Raw genomic sequence first — 20088 nt, forward strand, 5'->3', positions numbered from 1 at the left:
TTACACTGGGTGTCCAGAAGTAACATTGTAAAGATGTTATGTTCACTTTTTAAGGTTTATATCATGTGGCAGGAGAAAAAAATGGAAAATCTCCAGATGAGCTTAACTCACTCCAATGCGCAAGTAAACATAGAAAAACAGAAAACAAGTCCAAACAATGAAATAATTGCAAATTTTTACACTGAGTATGCAGAAGCAACATGGTAAAGGTGTTATGTTCACCTTTAAAGGTTTATATCATGTGGCAGGAGAAAAAAATAAAAAATCTCCAAATGAGCTTAACTCACTCTAATGTACACATAAACATAGAAAACAGAAAACAAGTCCAAACAATGAAATAATTGAAATTTTTTACACTGGGTGTCCAGAAGTAACATTGTAAAGATGTTATGTTCACTTTTTAAGGTTTATATCATGTGGCAGGAGAAAAAATGGAAAATCTCCAGATGAGCTTAACTCACTCCAATGCGCAAGTAAACATAGAAAAACAGAAAACAAGTCCAAACAATGAAATAATTGCAAAATTTTACACTGAGTGTCCAGAAGTAACATTGTAAAGATGTTATGTTCACTTTTTAAGGTTTACATCATGTGGCAGGAGAAAAAAATGGAAAATCTCCAAATGAGCTTATCTCACTACAATGCGCAAGTAAACATAGAAAAACAGAAAACAAGTCCAAACAATGAAATAATTGCAAAATTTTACACTGAGTGTGCAGAAGTAACATTGTAAAGATGTTATGTTCACTTTTTAAGATTTACATCATGTGGCAGGAGAAAAAAATGGAAAATCTCAAAATGAGCTTAACTCACTCCAATGCGCAAGTAAACATAGAAAAACAGAAAACAAGTCCATACAATGAAATAATTGCAAAATTTTACACTGAGTGTGCAGAAGTAACATTGTAAAGATGTCATGTTTATTTTTTTAAGTTTATATCATATGGCAGGAGAAAAAAATGGAAAATCTCCAAATGAGCTTAACTCACTCTAATGTACACATAAACATAGAAAAATAGGAAACAAGTCCAAACAATGAAATAATTGCAAAATTTTACACTGAGTGTCCAGAAGTAACATTGTAAAGATGTTATGTTCATTTTTTTAAGTTTATATCATATGGCAGGAGAAAAAAATGGAAAATCTCCAAATGAGCTTAACTCACTCTAATGTACGCATAAACATAGAAAAATAGGAAACAAGTCCAAACAATGAAATAATTGCAAAATTTTACACTGAGTGTCCAGAAGTAACATTGTAAAGATGTTATGTTCATTTTTTTAAGTTTATATCATATGGCAGGAGAAAAAAATGGAAAATCTCCAAATGAGCTTAACTCACTCTAATGTACACATAAACATAGAAAAACAGAAAACAAGTCCAAACAATGAAATAATTGCAAATGTTAACATTGAGTGACCAGAAGTAACATTGTTAAGATGTTATGTTCAATTTTTAAGGTTTATATCATGTGGCAGGAGAAAAAAATGGAAAATCTCCAAATGAGCTTAACTCACTCAAATGTACACATAAACATAGAAAAACAGTAAACAGGTCCAAACAATGAAATATTTGCATAATTTTACACTGAGTGTCCAGAAGTAACATTGTAAAGATGTTATGTTCATTTTTTTAAGTTTATATCATATGGCAGGAGAAAAAAATGGAAAATCTCCAAATGAGCTAAACTCACTCTAATGTACACATAAACATAGAAAAACAGAAAACAAGTCCAAACAATGAAATAATTGCAAAATTTTACACTGAGTGTCCAGAAGTAACATTGTTAAGATGTTATGTTCACTTTTTTAAGTTTATATCATATTGCAAGAGAAAGAAATGGAAAATCTCCAAATGAGCTTAACTGACTCCAATGCGCAAGTAAACATAGAAAAACAGAAAACAAGTCCAAACAATAAAATAATTGCAAAATTTTACACTGAGTGTCCAGAAGTAACATTGTAAAGATGTTATGTTCATTTTTTTAAGTTTATATCATATGGCAGGAGAAAAAAATGGAAAATCTCCAAATGAGCTTAACTCACTCCAATGCACAAGTAAACATAGAAAAACAGAAAACAAGTCCAAACAATAAAATAGTTGCTAAATTTTACACTGAGTGTCCAGAAGTAACATTGTAAAGATGTTATGTTTATTTTTAAGGTTTATATCATGTGGCAGGAGAAAAAAATGGAAAATCTCCAAATGAGCTTAACTCACTCTAATGTACACATAAACATAGAAAAACAGAAAACAAGTCCAAACAATGAAATAATTGCAAAATTTTACACCGAGTGTCCAGAAGTAACATTGTAAAGATGTTATGTTCACTTTTTAAGGTTTATATCATGTGGCAGGAGAAAAAAAATGGAAAATCTCCAAATGAGCTTAACTCACTCCAATAGGCAAGTAAACATAGAAAAACAGAAAACAAGTCCAAACAATGAAATAATTGCAACATTTTACACTGAGTGTCCAGAAGTAACATTGTAAAGATGTTATGTTCACTTTTTAAGGTATATATCATGTGGCAGGAGAAAAAAATGGAAAATCTCCAAATGAGCTTAACTCACTCCAATAGGCAAGTAAACATAGAAAAACAGAAAACAAGTCCAAACAATGAAATAATTGCAACATTTTACACTAAGTGTCCAGAAATAACATTGTAAAGATGTTATGTTCACTTTTTAAGGTTTATATCATGTGGCAGGAGAAAAAAATGGAAAATCTCCAAATGAGCTTAACTCACTCCAATGCGCAAGTAAACATAGAAAAACAGAAAACAAGTCCAAACAATGAAATAATTGCAACATTTTACACTGAGTGTCCAGAAGTAACATTGTAAAGATGTTATGTTCACTTATTAAGGTTTATATCATGTGGCAGGAGAAAAAAATGGAAAATCTCCAAATGAGCTTAACTCACTCTAATGAACACATAAACATAGAAAAATAGAAAAGTCCAAACAATGAAATAATTTCAAAATTTTAGACTGAGTGTCCAGAAGTAACAATGTAAAGATGCTATGTTAACTTTTTAAGGTTTATATCATGTGGCAGGAGAAAAAAATGGAAAATCTCCAAATGAGCTTAACTCACTCCAATGCGCAAGTAAACATAGAAAAACAGAAAACAAGTCCAAACAATGAAATAATTGCAAAATTTTACACTGAGTGTCCAGAAGTAACATTGTAAAGATGTTATGTTCATTTTTTTAAGTTTATATCATATGGCAGGAGAAGAAAATGGAAAATCTCCAAATGAGCTTAACTCACTCCAATGCGCAAGTAAACATAAAAAAACAGAAAACAAGTCCAAACAATAAAATAATTGCAAAATTTTACACTGAGTGTCCAGAAGTAACATTGTAAAGATGTTATGTTTATTTTTAAGGTTTATATCATGTGGAAGGAGAAAAAAATGGAAAATCTCCAAATGAGCTTAACTCACTCTAATGTACATATAAACATGGAAAAACAGAAAACAAGTCCAAACAATGAAATAATTGCAACATTTTACACTGAGTTTCCAGAAGTAACATTGTAAAGATGTTATGTTCACTTTTTAAGGTTTATATCGTGTGGCAGGAGAAAAAAATGGAAAATCTCCAAATGAGCTTAACTCACTCCAATGCGCAAGTAAACATAGAAAAACAGAAAACAAGTCCAAACAATGAAATGATTGCAACATTTAACACTGAGTGTCCAGAAGTAACATTGTAAAGATGTTATGTTCACTTTTTAAGGTTTATATCATGTGGCAGGAGAAAAAAAATGGAAAATCTCCAAATGAGCTTAACTCACTCTAATGAACACATAAACATAGAAAAACAGAAAACAAGTCCAAACAATGAAATAATTGCAACATTTAACACTGAGTGTCCAGAAGTAACATTGTAAAGATGTTATGTTCACTTTTTAAGGTTAATATCATCTGGCAGGAGAAAAAAATGGAAAATCTCCAAATGAGCTTAACTCACTCTAATGAACACATAAACATAGAAAAACAGAAAACAAGTCCAAACAATGAAATAATTGCAACATTTAACACTGAGTGTCCAGAAGTAACATTGTAAAGATGTTATGTTCACTTTGTTATGTCCCAACTAACCCCTCATCAGGAAAGCAACACAACAACCAAAAGATCTGCAGGTCAACGTGGTGTGGAATTAAATTAAAGCTTTATTTCCAAATTCATCAAAAGGGTTCAACAAAAGTTTGTGAAACAGAAAATGGTGGGAGAAATGGGCTGAAGTGGTAGGTGCCAAATCATTAGTTCAAAAGAACAAAACAAGGCCTGACTACTCCTAACTTACAACACACAAAATCAAAAAACAAAGGCCTAACTTAATCATCTACAAAGAGTCTTTATCAAAAAATACATGTGTGGCACCAACCAATAAACCTAGTGTGCTTAACAGAAATATACCTACGTGATGTAAAAATGTAGGGTACCCAACTTACCTAAGGCACCAAATCTACCCACCACAGAATCACAATGAGTCAAAACTAAAGTTCACAGACAGCAATCATGAGGGCAAGACAGAGAGAGCGAGATCCTGTCAGCAGGCCCTTCTGACTTGGCCCAGTCCATCCCCGATTGGCCAACTCTTAATGGGGAACTGAGCTTCCCAGGTGGATGCCACTCAGGTTGTCAGCACCTGGGAAGAAAACAGAAAGGAGGGGAGGGGGGGGGGAAGCAGAAATGCACACACGCATCCACACTCCAGCCCTCTGGCTGGTTGGCACGTAACATCTCCACCCTTACAAGTCCAAACAAGCAATGTTTGGAACAACAAAAACAACAAACTACATAATGCGTGACAAAGTATCAGCAAGAACATTATCGGATCCTTTCTTATGGCAAATTATGGCAAGATTGTAGTTCTGAATGATGAGTGACCAGCGCATGAGACGTTGATTATGATTGTACATCCTTGAGAGGAATACCAGTGGGTTATGGTCTGTGTAAACAGTTATCGGACCAACACTTGAATCTAGGTAAACTTCGAAGTGTTGTAGGGCAAACAACAAGGCAAGAGCTTCCTTTTCGATTGTGGAGTAATTTAGCTGATGTTTGTTAAACTTGCGCGAAAAGTAGCTCACAGGATGATCAATGCCCTCAACATCTTCTTGTAGAAGAACAGCTCCAGCTCCAACCCCGCTAGCATCTACATCCAGCTTGAAAGGAAGGCAAAAATCTGGAGCAGACAGTACAGGAGCACAACACAAAACACTTTTTAGGCTCTCAAAAGCTTGCTGGCACTCACCAGACCAAATGAATGGTGTGGAAGGACTGGTTAAGGTAGTCAGTGGGGCTGCTACAGAGGAAAAGTTTTTGCAGAACCGACGATAATACCCAGCCATCCCAAGGAACCGTCTTAGCTCTCTCCTAGTGACAGGTACAGGGAAATTTGCAACAACAGCAACCTTGGCATCCACAGGACACACCTTTCCTCCTCCAACCTGCTGACCAAGATATGTGATTGTGCCTTTTCCAAAGTCACATTTGGCAAGGTTGAGGGTCAGAGAAGCATCAGCCAGGCATTTAAAGACTTCTCTCATTGTAACTATATGACTGTCCCAGTCATCAGAATATACGACGATGTCATCTAAATAGGCTCTGCATTTCGGAACATCTCCCAATATCTTGTTCACCAACCTCTGAAATGTAGCAGGTGCATTACACATACCAAAAGGCATGACTGTGTACTGTAGGAAGCTGTCTGGTGTTACAAATGCTGACACATCAGAAGCATGTGGAGTTAATGGAACTTGCCAATACCCTTTTAGCATATCCAATTTACTCACATACTTTGCTTGACCAATTTCATCAATGCAGTCATCCATCAGGGGTAGCGGATGTGCATCTGGGACAGTTACGGAGTTCACTCTGCGGTAGTCCGTGCAGAACCTTGGACTTCCATCTGATTTTATGTCGAGAAGACAAGGCGAACTCCACGAACTAGAACTTGGCACAGCAAATCCATTATTCAAAAGATAGTCAACTTCTTTCCTCATCATCCCCCTCTTTGCCGGACTAGCTCGATAAGCACGCTGCTTAATTGGCCTAGGCTTAGTCAAAACAATATCATGAGTGATAACAGATGTCTGGGATGGAATGTCCTTGAACAAACTTGGGAATTCATTAACAAGTTTCACAACATCATTACACTGGTCATCAGAAAGATGAGACAAGTACTGGGGAAAAGTCAACAACACTTCTGAATTACTCAATCTTGCTCCCTGTGGTGTTGCATTACGCATCACCAACCCCTCATCAGGAATGCTCACCACTGAGATGGAAGCCATTGGGGAGGTGTCGATCTTCACCTCATGGGCTGTGGATAACCCACTTTCATCCTCTCGGGAACGGTATGGCTTAATCATGTTGACGTGACACACCCTGGTCTGTCTCCTGCGGTCCGGGGTCTTAATAACATAGTTCACGTCAGTGAGCCTTTTCTCTACAACATAAGGACCAGAAAATTTTGTGCTGAGTGTCGAACCAGGTGTAGGCAAGAGAATCAAAACTTTGTCACCTGGCTGGAACAAGTGGGTTACTGTCTTCTGGTCATAGCGATGCTTCATCCTCACCTGTGAGGAGGTCAGGGCATCTTTAGCCAAGGAACAGGCTAGCTTGAGGCGATCCTTTAATTTTGTCACATACTCTGGAATACTTTTCACCTTCTTGTCAGGCACAACTAGCTGTTCTTTAAGGACTTTCAATGGACCCCGTACCTCATGTCCAAACACAAGCTGTGCAGGACTAAAACCTAGCGATTCCTGCACAGCCTCACGAGTGGCAAACATAACAAGGGGAATACTTTCATCCCAATCCCTCTGTGATTCGAAGCAGTGCTTGCGTAACATGGATTTCATAGTCTGGTGAAACCTTTCAAGCGACCCCTGGCTTTCAGGATGGTACGGACTAGACATCAAATGTTAAAATGTCAAATTGGTGCCCTGATCAGTCTGAATCACCTTCGGCAAACCATACACTGAAAATAATTTTACCAAAGCCTTGGTGATCACTGAAGCTTTAATTTTCCGCAAAGGGATAGCCTCTGGAAACCTTGTGGTAGCACACATAACTGTAAGGAGAAACTGATTACCAGATTTCGTTTTGGGCAATGGCCCAACACAATCAACTATTACCCTCTCAAATGGTTCTCCGATTGCTGGAATTGGGCAGAGGGGAGCAGAAGGGATCACCTGATTTGGCTTCCCAGTTACTTGACACACATGACAAGTACGACAATAAAGAGCAACATCAGACTTAAGTCCAGGCCAAAAGAAATGCCTGAGAACTTTGTTATAGGTCTTAGTGACACCCATGTGCCCTGCCCAGGGATGGTCATGGGCCAAGGACAGTACCTGAGAGCGGTAGGACGTGGGAACTACAACTTGGAAAGTAGCGCTCCAGTCCTCATTCTCCAAATTACTGGTCCAATGTCGCATCAGCAGGCCATTATTGAGAATGTAGGCCATTTTCATACACTTTGCCTCGTCCCAACTAAGAACAGAAGAGAGACATTTTGCAAGTGTTTCATCTACCTGTTGCGCAGCAATGAACTCCTCTCGAGTGGCTAGCAATTTTACAGACTCTGGACTAGGAAGAGTAGGGTGGATCTCAGGTTGACTTTTACACCTCGATACAACGGCCTCAGAATCCTGCTCTGCAAACAGAACAGAGTTAGACAAGTCAGGGCCATATTTCTTTGTGTAGGCCCTGGTAACCACACAAGCAGGAAAGACATGGGAATATCTCTGGCCGATGTTGTCCGACTCGGCGTCCAACCTAGGGCTGTCTAGTACTTCTGGAACTGGTGTAACTTTGCCTCCAGCGATGTCATCTCCCAGAATGAAATCAACACCTTTGACAGGCAAAACTGGGAGAACAGCAACCTTAACTAGTCCACTGACCAAGGGAGATTGAAAATAGACATAATGCAAAGGGGAAAGCACATAACCCATTTCAATACCCTGGACAACTACACTTGAGTGACATGAGGACTCAGATGATAGAGGTAAAATACCTTCTTTAATAAGGGACTGGGAGCCTCCTGTTTCTCTCAGTATTGTTACTTGCTGCTGATCTTTTGGATCTTCAGTTAACGAAACATTGCCCTTAGAAACAAATGGTTTGAAGCATGCATCAACTTCATCCAGGGACAGTTGAGTATAGGAAGATGTAACACTTTTGATCAGACCCACTCCTTTTGGGGTGGTCAAGCTCGGAGAGAACTGTTGTTTACGTTTTAAAGCAAGACAATCAGCAACAATATGACCCTTCCTATGACAGTAGAAGCATTCACGTTCCTCCCGAGGAGGTGACGGTGGACAGTTAGGCTTCTCAGGAACAAGGTGTTTAGGTTCAGGTCTTACAGGACGCAGTACTGATGTTCTGTCTGGGCGATACGGAGACACAAACACATTTTTATGAGTCAATACAAATTCATCAGCCAACACAGCTGCTTTGGAAAGCGTGGCCACCTTTTGTTCATTTAAAAACACCACCATCTTTTCTGGTAGAGTGTTCTTAAAATCTTCTACAAGCATCAACTGACGAAGAGATTCAAAATCGTCACTAACCCCAGCAGCGGCACACCACTTATCAAAGAGGACACTTTTTTCACGTGTGAATTCAACAAAAGTTTGTCCACCTGATCGTCTATGGTTTCTAAACTTCTGCCTGTAGGCCTCTGGCACAAGCTCATAGGCACGAAAAATAGACTCCTTAAGCATGTCATATTGCAAACTTTCTTTTAATGAAAGAGATGACACAACCTCCTGAGCCTTACCAACCAATTTGCACTGAAGAAGAATAGGCCACATGTCTCGAGGCCAGTCTAGTGCAGTAGCAATCCTTTCAAAGGCATTAAAATAGGAATCTACCTCTGACTCCCGAAAAGTTGGCACTAATGCAATATGTTTACTTATGTCAAACGTTGGCTTGTGACTTTTTGCATGCAAGGGTTCAGAATTTTCGGTTGCATATTGAAGAGTCTGGCTAGAAGAGATTCTCAAGGCTTCAACTTCAAGCTGCCGTAACTTAATGTCTCTCTCAGCCTCTATCTCTAGTTTACGCACCTGAAATCTGAGGTCATAATCTGCTTTACGGACCAACTCCTTCTCCTGAGCAGCTAGCTGAAGTCGGGCTAAGCGAACCTTGAGTCTGGTATTCCCACTGGACCCACTGGACTCTGGGGAGAAAGCCTCAAAACGAGGCAGAGTTGCTGGCATAGCCTGGCTTTCCCCCATGTCCTGTGGAGGGGTGGCCTGTGTGTCGATTCCCCTTTATCATCCAACCCAGAAACATTTGGTCCCACATAAGCCTCATGCCTAGGCTGGGCTGGGCTGAGCTAACCGTTAGGACATTTAAGTCAATTAACTTGTTCAGAATTATATTTTTAATTTCTTTTTTAACATCATATTTTTTTACAGGGATTTCATAGTGTGCTGCAATACCCAATAAATCATCCTTTCGGCATGAATCTATCTTTTCAAAGCTAGGGTTATCAATGAGGTCTTGTAACTTTAAACTCATGCTGAAAATAATCCCACACAACAATGAACAACAAACTTTGATTATTTAGCTCAGGGAAGGAAAAGATCCCGGACGAGCCCCCATTTGTTACGTCCCAACTAACCCCTCATCAGGAAAGCAACACAACAACCAAAAGATCTGCAGGTCAACGTGGTGTGGAATTAAATTAAAGCTTTATTTCCAAATTCATCAAAAGGGTTCAACAAAAGTTTGTGAAACAGAAAATGGTGGGAGAAATGGGCTGAAGTGGTAGGTGCCAAATCATTAGTTCAAAAGAACAAAACAAGGCCTGACTACTCCTAACTTAAAACACACAAAATCAAAAAACAAAGGCCTAACTTAATCATCTACAAAGAGTCTTTATCAAAAAATACATGTGTGGCACCCACCAATAAACCTAGTGTGCTTAACAGAAATATACCTACGTGATGTAAAAATGTAGGGTACCCAACTTACCTAAGGCACCAAATCTACCCACCACAGAATCACAATGAGTCAAAACTAAAGTTCACAGACAGCAATCATGAGGGCAAGACAGAGAGAGCGAGATCCTGTCAGCAGGCCCTTCTGACTTGGCCCAGTCCATCCCCGATTGGCCAACTCTTAATGGGGAACTGAGCTTCCCAGGTGGATGCCACTCAGGTTGTCAGCACCTGGGAAGAAAACAGAAAGGAGGGGAGGGGGGGGGAAAGCAGAAATGCACACACGCATCCACACTCCAGCCCTCTGGCTGGTTGGCACGTAACAACTTTTTAAGGTTTTATCATGTGGCAGGAGAAAAAAATGGAAAATCTCCAAATGAGCTTAACTCACTCTAATGAACACATAAACATAGAAAAACAGAAAACAAGTCCAAACAATGAAATAATTGCAACATTTTACACTGAGTGTCCAGAAGTAACATTGTTAAGATGTTATGTTCACTTTTTTAAGTTTATATCATATTGCAAGAGAAAGAAATGGAAAATCTCCAAATGAGCTTAACTGACTCCAATGCGCAAGTAAACATAGAAAAACAGAAAACAAGTCCAAACAATAAAATAATTGCAAAATTTTACACTGAGTGTCCAGAAGTAACATTGTAAAGATGTTATGTTCATTTTTTTAAGTTTATATCATATGGCAGGAGAAAAAAATGGAAAATCTCCAAATGAGCTTAACTCACTCCAATGCACAAGTAAACATAGAAAAACAGAAAACAAGTCCAAACAATAAAATAGTTGCTAAATTTTACACTGAGTGTCCAGAAGTAACATTGTAAAGATGTTATGTTTATTTTTAAGGTTTATATCATGTGGCAGGAGAAAAAAATGGAAAATCTCCAAATGAGCTTAACTCACTCTAATGTACACATAAACTTCGAAAAACAGAAAACAAGTCCAAACAATGAAATAATTGCAACATTTTTCACTGAGTGTCCAGAAGTAACAATGTAAAGATGTTATGTTCACTTTTTAAGGTTTATATCATGTGGCAGGAGAAAAAAATGGAAAATCTCCAAATGAGCTTAACTCACTCTAATGTACACATAAACATAGAAAAACAGAAAACAAGTCCAAACAATGAAATAATTGCAAAATTTTACACCGAGTGTCCAGAAGTAACATTGTAAAGATGTTATGTTCACTTTTTAAGGTTTATATCATGTGGCAGGAGAAAAAAAATGGAAAATCTCCAAATGAGCTTAACTCACTCCAATAGGCAAGTAAACATAGAAAAACAGAAAACAAGTCCAAACAATGAAATAATTGCAACATTTTACACTAAGTGTCCAGAAATAACATTGTAAAGATGTTATGTTCACTTTTTAAGGTTTATATCATGTGGCAGGAGAAAAAAATGGAAAATCTCCAAATGAGCTTAACTCACTCCAATGCGCAAGTAAACATAGAAAAACAGAAAACAAGTCCAAACAATGAAATAATTGCAACATTTTACACTGAGTGTCCAGAAGTAACATTGTAAAGATGTTATGTTCACTTATTAAGGTTTATATCATGTGGCAGGAGAAAAAAATGGAAAATCTCCAAATGAGCTTAACTCACTCTAATGAACACATAAACATAGAAAAATAGAAAAGTCCAAACAATGAAATAATTTCAAAATTTTAGACTGAGTGTCCAGAAGTAACAATGTAAAGATGCTATGTTAACTTTTTAAGGTTTATATCATGTGGCAGGAGAAAAAAATGGAAAATCTCCAAATGAGCTTAACTCACTCCAATGCGCAAGTAAACATAGAAAAACAGAAAACAAGTCCAAACAATGAAATAATTGCAAAATTTTACACTGAGTGTCCAGAAGTAACATTGTAAAGATGTTATGTTCATTTTTTTAAGTTTATATCATATGGCAGGAGAAGAAAATGGAAAATCTCCAAATGAGCTTAACTCACTCCAATGCGCAAGTAAACATAAAAAAACAGAAAACAAGTCCAAACAATAAAATAATTGCAAAATTTTACACTGAGTGTCCAGAAGTAACATTGTAAAGATGTTATGTTTATTTTTAAGGTTTATATCATGTGGAAGGAGAAAAAAATGGAAAATCTCCAAATGAGCTTAACTCACTCTAATGTACATATAAACATGGAAAAACAGAAAACAAGTCCAAACAATGAAATAATTGCAACATTTTACACTGAGTTTCCAGAAGTAACATTGTAAAGATGTTATGTTCACTTTTTAAGGTTTATATCGTGTGGCAGGAGAAAAAAATGGAAAATCTCCAAATGAGCTTAACTCACTCCAATGCGCAAGTAAACATAGAAAAACAGAAAACAAGTCCAAACAATGAAATGATTGCAACATTTAACACTGAGTGTCCAGAAGTAACATTGTAAAGATGTTATGTTCACTTTTTAAGGTTTATATCATGTGGCAGGAGAAAAAAAATGGAAAATCTCCAAATGAGCTTAACTCACTCTAATGAACACATAAACATAGAAAAACAGAAAACAAGTCCAAACAATGAAATAATTGCAACATTTAACACTGAGTGTCCAGAAGTAACATTGTAAAGATGTTATGTTCACTTTTTAAGGTTAATATCATCTGGCAGGAGAAAAAAATGGAAAATCTCCAAATGAGCTTAACTCACTCTAATGAACACATAAACATAGAAAAACAGAAAACAAGTCCAAACAATGAAATAATTGCAACATTTAACACTGAGTGTCCAGAAGTAACATTGTAAAGATGTTATGTTCACTTTGTTATGTCCCAACTAACCCCTCATCAGGAAAGCAACACAACAACCAAAAGATCTGCAGGTCAACGTGGTGTGGAATTAAATTAAAGCTTTATTTCCAAATTCATCAAAAGGGTTCAACAAAAGTTTGTGAAACAGAAAATGGTGGGAGAAATGGGCTGAAGTGGTAGGTGCCAAATCATTAGTTCAAAAGAACAAAACAAGGCCTGACTACTCCTAACTTACAACACACAAAATCAAAAAACAAAGGCCTAACTTAATCATCTACAAAGAGTCTTTATCAAAAAATACATGTGTGGCACCAACCAATAAACCTAGTGTGCTTAACAGAAATATACCTACGTGATGTAAAAATGTAGGGTACCCAACTTACCTAAGGCACCAAATCTACCCACCACAGAATCACAATGAGTCAAAACTAAAGTTCACAGACAGCAATCATGAGGGCAAGACAGAGAGAGCGAGATCCTGTCAGCAGGCCCTTCTGACTTGGCCCAGTCCATCCCCGATTGGCCAACTCTTAATGGGGAACTGAGCTTCCCAGGTGGATGCCACTCAGGTTGTCAGCACCTGGGAAGAAAACAGAAAGGAGGGGAGGGGGGGGGGAAGCAGAAATGCACACACGCATCCACACTCCAGCCCTCTGGCTGGTTGGCACGTAACATCTCCACCCTTACAAGTCCAAACAAGCAATGTTTGGAACAACAAAAACAACAAACTACATAATGCGTGACAAAGTATCAGCAAGAACATTATCGGATCCTTTCTTATGGCAAATTATGGCAAGATTGTAGTTCTGAATGATGAGTGACCAGCGCATGAGACGTTGATTATGATTGTACATCCTTGAGAGGAATACCAGTGGGTTATGGTCTGTGTAAACAGTTATCGGACCAACACTTGAATCTAGGTAAACTTCGAAGTGTTGTAGGGCAAACAACAAGGCAAGAGCTTCCTTTTCGATTGTGGAGTAATTTAGCTGATGTTTGTTAAACTTGCGCGAAAAGTAGCTCACAGGATGATCAATGCCCTCAACATCTTCTTGTAGAAGAACAGCTCCAGCTCCAACCCCGCTAGCATCTACATCCAGCTTGAAAGGAAGGCAAAAATCTGGAGCAGACAGTACAGGAGCACAACACAAAACACTTTTTAGGCTCTCAAAAGCTTGCTGGCACTCACCAGACCAAATGAATGGTGTGGAAGGACTGGTTAAGGTAGTCAGTGGGGCTGCTACAGAGGAAAAGTTTTTGCAGAACCGACGATAATACCCAGCCATCCCAAGGAACCGTCTTAGCTCTCTCCTAGTGACAGGTACAGGGAAATTTGCAACAACAGCAACCTTGGCATCCACAGGACACACCTTTCCTCCTCCAACCTGCTGACCAAGATATGTGATTGTGCCTTTTCCAAAGTCACATTTGGCAAGGTTGAGGGTCAGAGAAGCATCAGCCAGGCATTTAAAGACTTCTCTCATTGTAACTATATGACTGTCCCAGTCATCAGAATATACGACGATGTCATCTAAATAGGCTCTGCATTTCGGAACATCTCCCAATATCTTGTTCACCAACCTCTGAAATGTAGCAGGTGCATTACACATACCAAAAGGCATGACTGTGTACTGTAGGAAGCTGTCTGGTGTTACAAATGCTGACACATCAGAAGCATGTGGAGTTAATGGAACTTGCCAATACCCTTTTAGCATATCCAATTTACTCACATACTTTGCTTGACCAATTTCATCAATGCAGTCATCCATCAGGGGTAGCGGATGTGCATCTGGGACAGTTACGGAGTTCACTCTGCGGTAGTCCGTGCAGAACCTTGGACTTCCATCTGATTTTATGTCGAGAAGACAAGGCGAACTCCACGAACTAGAACTTGGCACAGCAAATCCATTATTCAAAAGATAGTCAACTTCTTTCCTCATCATCCCCCTCTTTGCCGGACTAGCTCGATAAGCACGCTGCTTAATTGGCCTAGGCTTAGTCAAAACAATATCATGAGTGATAACAGATGTCTGGGATGGAATGTCCTTGAACAAACTTGGGAATTCATTAACAAGTTTCACAACATCATTACACTGGTCATCAGAAAGATGAGACAAGTACTGGGGAAAAGTCAACAACACTTCTGAATTACTCAATCTTGCTCCCTGTGGTGTTGCATTACGCATCACCAACCCCTCATCAGGAATGCTCACCACTGAGATGGAAGCCATTGGGGAGGTGTCGATCTTCACCTCATGGGCTGTGGATAACCCACTTTCATCCTCTCGGGAACGGTATGGCTTAATCATGTTGACGTGACACACCCTGGTCTGTCTCCTGCGGTCCGGGGTCTTAATAACATAGTTCACGTCAGTGAGCCTTTTCTCTACAACATAAGGACCAGAAAATTTTGTGCTGAGTGTCGAACCAGGTGTAGGCAAGAGAATCAAAACTTTGTCACCTGGCTGGAACAAGTGGGTTACTGTCTTCTGGTCATAGCGATGCTTCATCCTCACCTGTGAGGAGGTCAGGGCATCTTTAGCCAAGGAACAGGCTAGCTTGAGGCGATCCTTTAATTTTGTCACATACTCTGGAATACTTTTCACCTTCTTGTCAGGCACAACTAGCTGTTCTTTAAGGACTTTCAATGGACCCCGTACCTCATGTCCAAACACAAGCTGTGCAGGACTAAAACCTAGCGATTCCTGCACAGCCTCACGAGTGGCAAACATAACAAGGGGAATACTTTCATCCCAATCCCTCTGTGATTCGAAGCAGTGCTTGCGTAACATGGATTTCATAGTCTGGTGAAACCTTTCAAGCGACCCCTGGCTTTCAGGATGGTACGGACTAGACATCAAATGTTAAAATGTCAAATTGGTGCCCTGATCAGTCTGAATCACCTTCGGCAAACCATACACTGAAAATAATTTTACCAAAGCCTTGGTGATCACTGAAGCTTTAATTTTCCGCAAAGGGATAGCCTCTGGAAACCTTGTGGTAGCACACATAACTGTAAGGAGAAACTGATTACCAGATTTCGTTTTGGGCAATGGCCCAACACAATCAACTATTACCCTCTCAAATGGTTCTCCGATTGCTGGAATTGGGCAGAGGGGAGCAGAAGGGATCACCTGATTTGGCTTCCCAGTTACTTGACACACATGACAAGTACGACAATAAAGAGCAACATCAGACTTAAGTCCAGGCCAAAAGAAATGCCTGAGAACTTTGTTATAGGTCTTAGTGACACCCATGTGCCCTGCCCAGGGATGGTCATGGGCCAAGGACAGTACCTGAGAGCGGTAGGACGTGGGAACTACAACTTGGAAAGTAGCGCTCCAGTCCTCATTCTCCAAATTACTGGTCCAATGTCGCATCAGCAGGCCATTATTGAGAATGTAGGCCATTTTCATACACTTTGCCTCGTCCCAACTAAGAACAGAAGAGAGACATTTTGCAAGTGTTTCATCTACCTGTTGCGCAGCAATGAACTCCTCTCGAGTGGCTAGCAATTTTACAGACTCTGGACTAGGAAGAGTAGGGTGGATCTCAGGTTGACTTTTACACCTCGATACAACGGCCTCAGAATCCTGCTCTGCAAACAGAACAGAGTTAGACAAGTCAGGGCCATATTTCTTTGTGTAGGCCCTGGTAACCACACAAGCAGGAAAGACATGGGAATATCTCTGGCCGATGTTGTCCGACTCGGCGTCCAACCTAGGGCTGTCTAGTACTTCTGGAACTGGTGTAACTTTGCCTCCAGCGATGTCATCTCCCAGAATGAAATCAACACCTTTGACAGGCAAAACTGGGAGAACAGCAACCTTAACTAGTCCACTGACCAAGGGAGATTGAAAATAGACATAATGCAAAGGGGAAAGCACATAACCCATTTCAATACCCTGGACAACTACACTTGAGTGACATGAGGACTCAGATGATAGAGGTAAAATACCTTCTTTAATAAGGGACTGGGAGCCTCCTGTTTCTCTCAGTATTGTTACTTGCTGCTGATCTTTTGGATCTTCAGTTAACGAAACATTGCCCTTAGAAACAAATGGTTTGAAGCATGCATCAACTTCATCCAGGGACAGTTGAGTATAGGAAGATGTAACACTTTTGATCAGACCCACTCCTTTTGGGGTGGTCAAGCTCGGAGAGAACTGTTGTTTACGTTTTAAAGCAAGACAATCAGCAACAATATGACCCTTCCTATGACAGTAGAAGCATTCACGTTCCTCCCGAGGAGGTGACGGTGGACAGTTAGGCTTCTCAGGAACAAGGTGTTTAGGTTCAGGTCTTACAGGACGCAGTACTGATGTTCTGTCTGGGCGATACGGAGACACAAACACATTTTTATGAGTCAATACAAATTCATCAGCCAACACAGCTGCTTTGGAAAGCGTGGCCACCTTTTGTTCATTTAAAAACACCACCATCTTTTCTGGTAGAGTGTTCTTAAAATCTTCTACAAGCATCAACTGACGAAGAGATTCAAAATCGTCACTAACCCCAGCAGCGGCACACCACTTATCAAAGAGGACACTTTTTTCACGTGTGAATTCAACAAAAGTTTGTCCACCTGATCGTCTATGGTTTCTAAACTTCTGCCTGTAGGCCTCTGGCACAAGCTCATAGGCACGAAAAATAGACTCCTTAAGCATGTCATATTGCAAACTTTCTTTTAATGAAAGAGATGACACAACCTCCTGAGCCTTACCAACCAATTTGCACTGAAGAAGAATAGGCCACATGTCTCGAGGCCAGTCTAGTGCAGTAGCAATCCTTTCAAAGGCATTAAAATAGGAATCTACCTCTGACTCCCGAAAAGTTGGCACTAATGCAATATGTTTACTTATGTCAAACGTTGGCTTGTGACTTTTTGCATGCAAGGGTTCAGAATTTTCGGTTGCATATTGAAGAGTCTGGCTAGAAGAGATTCTCAAGGCTTCAACTTCAAGCTGCCGTAACTTAATGTCTCTCTCAGCCTCTATCTCTAGTTTACGCACCTGAAATCTGAGGTCATAATCTGCTTTACGGACCAACTCCTTCTCCTGAGCAGCTAGCTGAAGTCGGGCTAAGCGAACCTTGAGTCTGGTATTCCCACTGGACCCACTGGACTCTGGGGAGAAAGCCTCAAAACGAGGCAGAGTTGCTGGCATAGCCTGGCTTTCCCCCATGTCCTGTGGAGGGGTGGCCTGTGTGTCGATTCCCCTTTATCATCCAACCCAGAAACATTTGGTCCCACATAAGCCTCATGCCTAGGCTGGGCTGGGCTGAGCTAACCGTTAGGACATTTAAGTCAATTAACTTGTTCAGAATTATATTTTTAATTTCTTTTTTAACATCATATTTTTTTACAGGGATTTCATAGTGTGCTGCAATACCCAATAAATCATCCTTTCGGCATGAATCTATCTTTTCAAAGCTAGGGTTATCAATGAGGTCTTGTAACTTTAAACTCATGCTGAAAATAATCCCACACAACAATGAACAACAAACTTTGATTATTTAGCTCAGGGAAGGAAAAGATCCCGGACGAGCCCCCATTTGTTACGTCCCAACTAACCCCTCATCAGGAAAGCAACACAACAACCAAAAGATCTGCAGGTCAACGTGGTGTGGAATTAAATTAAAGCTTTATTTCCAAATTCATCAAAAGGGTTCAACAAAAGTTTGTGAAACAGAAAATGGTGGGAGAAATGGGCTGAAGTGGTAGGTGCCAAATCATTAGTTCAAAAGAACAAAACAAGGCCTGACTACTCCTAACTTACAACACACAAAATCAAAAAACAAAGGCCTAACTTAATCATCTACAAAGAGTCTTTATCAAAAAATACATGTGTGGCACCCACCAATAAACCTAGTGTGCTTAACAGAAATATACCTACGTGATGTAAAAATGTAGGGTACCCAACTTACCTAAGGCACCAAATCTACCCACCACAGAATCACAATGAGTCAAAACTAAAGTTCACAGACAGCAATCATGAGGGCAAGACAGAGAGAGCGAGATCCTGTCAGCAGGCCCTTCTGACTTGGCCCAGTCCATCCCCGATTGGCCAACTCTTAATGGGGAACTGAGCTTCCCAGGTGGATGCCACTCAGGTTGTTAGCACCTGGGAAGAAAACAGAAAGGAGGGGAGGGGGGGGGAAAGCAGAAATGCACACACGCATCCACACTCCAGCCCTCTGGCTGGTTGGCACGTAACAACTTTTTAAGGTTTTATCATGTGGCAGGAGAAAAAAATGGAAAATCTCCAAATGAGCTTAACTCACTCTAATGAACACATAAACATAGAAAAACAGAAAACAAGTCCAAACAATGAAATAATTGCAACATTTTACACTGAGTGTCCAGAAGTAACATTGTAAAGATGTTATGTTCACTTTTTAAGGTTTATATCATGTGGAAGGAGAAAAAAAGTGGAAAATCTCCAAATGGGCTTAACTCACTCTAATGAACACATAAACATAAAAAAACAGAAAACAAGTCCAAACAATGTAATAATTCCAACATTTTACACTGAGTGTCCAGAAGTAACATTGTAAAGATGTTATGTTCACTTTTTAAGGTTTTTATAATGTGGCAGGAAAATAAAATGGAAAATCTCCAAATGAGCTTAACTCACTCTGATGAACACATAAACATAGAAAAACAGAAAACAAGTCCAAACAATGAAATAATTGCAACATTTTACACTGAGTGTCCAGAAGTAACATTGTAAAGATGTTATGTTCACTTTTTAAGTTTATATCATGTGGCAGGAGAAAAAAATGGAAAATCTCCAAATGAGCTTAACTCACTCCAATGCGCAATTAAACATAGAAAAACAGAAAACAAGTCCAAACAATGAAATAATTGCAACATTTTACACTGAGTGTCCAGAAGTAACATTGTAAAGATGTTATGTTCACTTTTTAAGGTTTATATCATGTGGCAGGAGAAAAAAATGGAAAATCTCCAAATGAGCTTAACTCACTCCAATGTACACATAAACATAGAAAAACAGAAAACAAGTCCAAACAATGAAATAATTGCAAAAATTTACACTGAGTGTCCAGAAGTAAGATTGTAAAGATGTTATGTTCATTTTTTAAGGTTTTATCATGTGGCAGGAGAAAAAAATGGAAAATCTCCAAATGAGCTTAACTCACTCTAATGTACACATAAACATAGAAAAACAGAAAACAAGTCCAAACAATGAAATAATTGCAAAATTTTACACTGAGTGTCCAGAAGTAACACTGTAAAGATGTTATGTTCACTTTTTAAGGTTTATATCATGTGGCAGGAAAAAAAAATGGAAAATCTCCAAATGAGCTTAACTCACTCTG

Source organism: Microchirus variegatus (genome assembly GCF_963457635.1).
Source record: "Microchirus variegatus genome assembly, chromosome: 15".
NCBI lineage: Eukaryota > Metazoa > Chordata > Actinopteri > Pleuronectiformes > Soleidae > Microchirus > Microchirus variegatus.